The sequence below is a fragment of the Triticum urartu genome, chromosome 7 (assembly GCF_003073215.2).
Source record: "Triticum urartu cultivar G1812 chromosome 7, Tu2.1, whole genome shotgun sequence".
Taxonomy (NCBI): domain Eukaryota; kingdom Viridiplantae; phylum Streptophyta; class Magnoliopsida; order Poales; family Poaceae; genus Triticum; species Triticum urartu.
Genome location: NC_053028.1, coordinates 442669954 through 442675997, shown reverse-complemented (window position 1 = coordinate 442675997; position 6044 = coordinate 442669954).

Here is a 6044-nt window from a genome sequence, read left to right as displayed (position 1 = left end):
TTAGGGGAAAAAGGATGGGCCACCCTGAGATCTAGGCTGGGCTCTCTCTCTCACTCTAGAACGAAAAAAAACAGAGAAGAAAAAAAACAAGAAAGAAAGAAAGAAAAGAGAGAAAAGAAGATGGTAGGAGAAAGAATATATTCTCAAACTCATAAAAAATGAGTCCAATCCAAGAAAATAGGAGTGGGCATGGATGCAAGGTTTAGATTCAAACACATTTGAATTAAATTCAAATGGGTGAATAGGAAGTGGAGGTTTGGAAGGTCCAAAAATGTTCGGTTTTTAGAGGAACCTCGATAAAAGAGATACAGAATTGTGGACAAGATGTGAAGGTCAAACTCGAAGTGGAAATAGGCATGAGGATTATTTTTGCACGTGTGTTATGGTGAATATCAAATTAAAGAAATATTGAATATAGCTCCCTACTATCAGGGGGATAGGTTATAAAGAGAAACCACCAAGTGAGTTCCCTCGATTTAAATGGATCGAAGATCCACACAATTTATTTAGTTGAGTTAAGAAAAGAAATGACATGATGGCATGATGGCATGATGCAATGCACATGATGCAATGATGAATGCAAAGAACCAAACAAATCACACGATGAAACCCGGAAACATGGAAGGCATCTGAAGCTCCGGTCTTGGGGCGTCACAACACTCCACCACTACGAGAAGGTCTCGACCCGAGATCCTAGGGATGGCACCAGAGGGAAAAGGAAGAGGAATAGGTGAGGTGAAACTAAGTTGCTTCTTTGACAAACGAGTGAAACCAATGAACCTTGAGATGATGAACAAATTGAAAGAAAGAATACAACGAACATTACCAAAGTTGAAAGACCTCCGTTAGAAAAGAGGAACAAGGAAGAACCAATTCGAGCAGCACTCCAGTTGAAAAGTGATATGAAACTTGATAAGATGGAAAAAACTTGAGCAGAGGACACAACACTCTGGTTAAATGGATAGGCACGAAAAGAAGACGGTCCTCACAACTTGAGATGATGAGAGAAGAGAGAAACATCACAATGCCACCGGAAGAAAAGAAAGAATGGAATGGAATGAACGGAGGAGAAAAAACAATATCTTCTATCTCGAATGAGCTTGAAAAAGCATACTTAGGAGAAGGGTCGACCTGGGTTGTTGGAAATCCAACAACAAAAAGAATAAGCTTGATGTGGGCTTATAGAAGGCATCTCAAAACTATGAGGTGAAATTCTGCCACTAACGAAAAACAATATATTGGATTGATATGAACAAGAAGACGAGAAGCTTATTTCACCGGGAGGATAAGTGAAGAACTTGGGTCATTTATAAGCACCATTAATATCAACAATCCTTAGGGAAAAGCTTTAGGTGAAATAAAACCCAAGATAGTTCCAATGACGAGATTGATGGATTTAAAATATCTCATTCTTGATAACTTGTGAATCACAAAGCACGAAGGGAAATTATCAAGAATGACATAACACCACCTCAAAAGATATGCGTGAAAGATTTGCACTCCGTATTGCAAGATGAAGAATGCATGAGCTCCTCTGAAAAGAATGTTGATGAACCCTTCGAGAAGGAATTAAATCCTTTATGAACCAACATGTAGAACCTTCCCGAAGAACTCCGTTAAACAAAAGAATGCTCAAACGGAAGGCAAGAGAAGATGGAAACACAAGGTGAAGACTTGCAATGATTTAAATGAATCTCTGTGGTGATGTAATTGTGAGAGCTAGGAACTCCGGGAAAAGAAAAGATAAAGCATCTCGAACCCAGAATGTGATATGATGCACCTCCGGAATAAGGAATTAATCACTTGGATGAAACAAGAATAAGAATTACATTATGCTTATCCTTCACCAATTAAATTGATGAAAATCAATGGATTTGGCATACTACTTATTCTCGTAGAAAGGATTAAAAGAGATATATCAAAACTTGAGAACGTCTTCAACGAACCACCGGTAGGATTGGAACAACGAATAAATTAATATGATAAACGAAGGAAGAGGAACTCTTGAAAGAACCACCGTAAGAATTGAAAATGAACGAAGAAGAAAAATAAAGAAGCACCGGGAAGAATTAGCAAATAACCGAAGATGCTTGAGAGAATTTAGATACATGAGAACAAAGAGATCACGAGCTGATAAGAGAATACTTGAATGATGCACCGGTGAGATATGGGGAACGAGAGCTGAAAGCTGAGAATGAACAAGTCTTCTGAAATGATGGGCTCCGGATAATCGAACTGAAAATACCCTTGAATATCTCCTAATGGGTGAAAAAGGATTCTCACAATCGAAAATAATTATGAGAGGATAGGCTCAAACTAGAATCACGAATCCCTGAGAGATTGGATGGATATGGAGGAAAAGTCTTCTTCGGTCTTCAAAATACGAGAATGATGACGAGAAACACCACCATGAATTGCTGAGATACTCCGGAATGAAGAATGGAAAGGTTGAGCCACCGATGAAATCTTTTTTGAAAGATCTTGGAGAAATACATATGACTGATAATAACCCATTCTTACGTCAAGCTTTGAAATAATCTGAGGATAGCTCCGGGAAAATAGAAGAGTCGGGTAAGATCCTGGCAAAAGACCTGTGGGTTAGGGCCCAGTCAAAAGAAACACCATGGAACGATTTAAAAGAGAGAATGCACCGGTTGAATTAAATGGTTTGAATAAGATAACATTCTCGAAAGATCTTGAATGGATGTAGAGTGGAAACACGAATCTTTGAGATATCTTGAGCACTCCGGAACAAATGAATAGCGAGAAATGAATGAATATGAAGAGCACCAGCAAGAGAGGGTATTTGAAACGAGGAAAAAGGGATATGATCAACACCAAAAGTTTGAATTGGTCCACCAGAGAAGAAAAGAATGAAGAATGATTAACTTGAGGTTCCATTAGAATCTTCATGAGAATCACCGGGTAAGAACACTGAAGGAAAAGAATGGAGAGACTTCCCATCAATAAAAGGATACTTGAATAAGAAATTCGAGTCCTCGGAGAAAAAGGGTGGGTGGGCGGGAAAAACAAAGGCAACTTGGAGACAGATGAAACAAACACCGTTGAGAAGAAGTGATAATAGATCTTGTGAATGTTGAAATGATCGGATCCACTTGAAGAGAAACATGCCGGTGAAAAGAAATTGGCATGACAATCTCGATTATCATGAAGGATTAGTATTCACATAGGAATATGAGAACACCATTTGGGGAAGGTACGGAATCAACATTTGACTTCGAAGCAACTCGAATACCACAACTCAAAAACAAAAACAAAGGATTGGCTTGCAGAATAAGCCAGAACAAACATATGATAGAAATTTCGTCCGAAGTTTTCGTGGTGGGGCCTACACGGGCTCGATCGTACAACACCATCATGTACAAGGCAGTGCACATGACATACGAAGCGTCCCCGAGTCGGCATAGCCAAGGACTCTTTAAGACACAACAAGACCACTGTAAAATCAACCGTGAATAGGCAGACCACTAGACGTCGAACCCCAATTTCATATCATACATCTGTCGGAAAGATATCCTAAGAGCTACTTGAATTCCCACTTATAAACTCCCGAAATTTTCCAGTTATGCAATCAGGTGTTGGGGATACAGGGGAAGCATAATATCTCACCCAAAACTAGCAAATCCTACATCCAGCTGTATCAATCCTTCAACACATAACCAAGAAACCTTCGGAAATCATCTACCTCAACCTTCGAAAAGCATCCGTTATACAAGTTATGGCAATACTCCCGAACTCCCTCCCCAGTACTGGGTGGCGTCGAGGTTATCTCACCAACAACTGCATAGAAGAGATTTTCGATGTCGGCGAAACTAAACTCAGGTATTCCAGAACTGCAATGATAAAATTGTGACGACAACACCTCGGAGCTCAACTCCCCGGGACACTTCCACAACCCCTAAATGACGGGAGGCACCAAGAACAATGTTCTCGTCACAAAACCATCAGAACAATTCCAAGATACCCGCGTGATCCTAAAATTTTTTTAGTGAAATTTGAGAAGAGAAGAGTCAAAACTCTACGTCAGGATGCCTTACCAGAGCGATGAAGGGACTGAGGAGTAAAAAGAATTCCTAAACTCTCCGATATATAATTCCTAAAAGACTCAAAACATTTTTCTAGACTCAACTCGTCAGCTAATTCGATCAAGCAGGGGGGGCTCCTAAGGTCGGGGAAGGCTCTGATACCAACTTGTAACGCCCTCGATGCGACTATATCTCCCACGTGTCGAAGCACGACTTAGAGGCATAACCGCATTGAAAGCAATGTCGCAAGTGAGGTAATCTTCACACAACCCATGTAATACATAAGGGAAAGAGATACATAGTTGGCTTACAATCGCCACTTCACACAATTACATGAATAAAGCATTACATCATCCAAATACACTCAAGGTCCGGCTATGGAACCAAAATAAAAGAAGAACCCCAAATGCGACACGGTCCCCGATCGACCCCAACTGGGCTCCACTACTGATCAACTAGAATGAAACAACACAAAGGACAAGATCTTCATTGAGCTCCTCCTTGAGCTTGGTTGCTTCATCTGCACGGACTCATCGGCACCTGCAATCTGGTTTTGGAAGTATCTATGAGCCACGGGGACTCAGCAATCTCGCACCCTCGCGAGCAAGACTATTTAAGCTTATGGGTAAGGTAAAGGTATGAGGTGGAGCTGCAACAAGCGACTAGCATATATGGTGGCTAACATACGCAAATGAGAGCGAGAAGAGAAGGCAAAGCATGTTCGAGAATCTATGATCAAGAAGTGATCCTAGAACAACCTACGTCAAACATGACTCCAACACCGTGTTCACTTACCGGACTCCGCAGAAAAGAGACCATCACGGTAACACACGCGGTTGATGTATTTTAATTCAGGTCAACTTCAGGTTTTCTACAACCGGATATTAACAAATTCCCATCTGCCCATAACCGCGGGCACGGCTTTCGAAAGTTCAAATCCCTGCAGGGGTGTCCCAACTTAGCCCATGACAAGCTCTCACGGTCAACGAAGGATATTCCTTCTAGCGGGAAGACCCGATCAGACTCGGAATCCCGGTTTCAAGACATTTCGACAATGGTAAAACAAGACCAGCAAAGCCACCCAGATGTGCCAACAAATCCCGATAGGAGCTGCACATATCTCGTCCTCAGGGCACACCGGATGAGCCAGACATCGGGTGGGCCAGCCCAGAGTTGCCCCTGGTAGCTCCGGTCATCGCTCGGTTTGGACCAACACTTAGAGGAGCACTGGCCCGGGGGTTTGAAATAAAGATGACCCTTGAGTCTGCAGAACCCAAGGGAAAGAAAAGGCTAGGCGGTGAATGGTAAAACCAATGTTGGGCCATGCTGGAGGAGTTTTATTCAAGGCGAACTGTCAAGGGGTTCCCATTATAACCAACCGCGTAAGGAACGTAAAATCCGGGAACATAACACCGATATGACGGAAACTAGGGCGGCAAGAGTGGAACAAAACACCAGGCATAAGGCCGAGCCTTCCACCCTTTACCAAGTATATAGATGCATTAATTAAATAAGATATATTGTGATATCCCAACAAGTAAACATGTTCCAATAAGGAACAACATCTCCATGTTCCAACAAGGAACAAACTTCAATCTTCACCTGCAACTAACAACGCTATAAGAGGGGTTGAGCAAACGGTAACATGGCCAATCAACGGTTTGCTAGGACAAGGTGGGTTAGAGGCTTGGTTCAACAATATAGGAGGCATGTTAAGCAAGTGGTAGGTATCGCAGCATAGGCATAGCAAAAGAGCGAGCAACTAGCAAGCAAAGATAGAAGTGATTTCGAGGGTATGGTCATCTTGCCTGAAATCCCGCAAGGAAGAAGAACGAGTCCATGAAGAAGACGCACGGACGAAGTCGAACGGATCCTCACAAACGTGACGTTACCGGAACCAACCCGAAGAAGCAACACCAGAAAGAAGCACACAACATAGTAAACAACCAACACATGAACATGACACGGTGCACAAACAAGTATGATGCATGTCCGGTT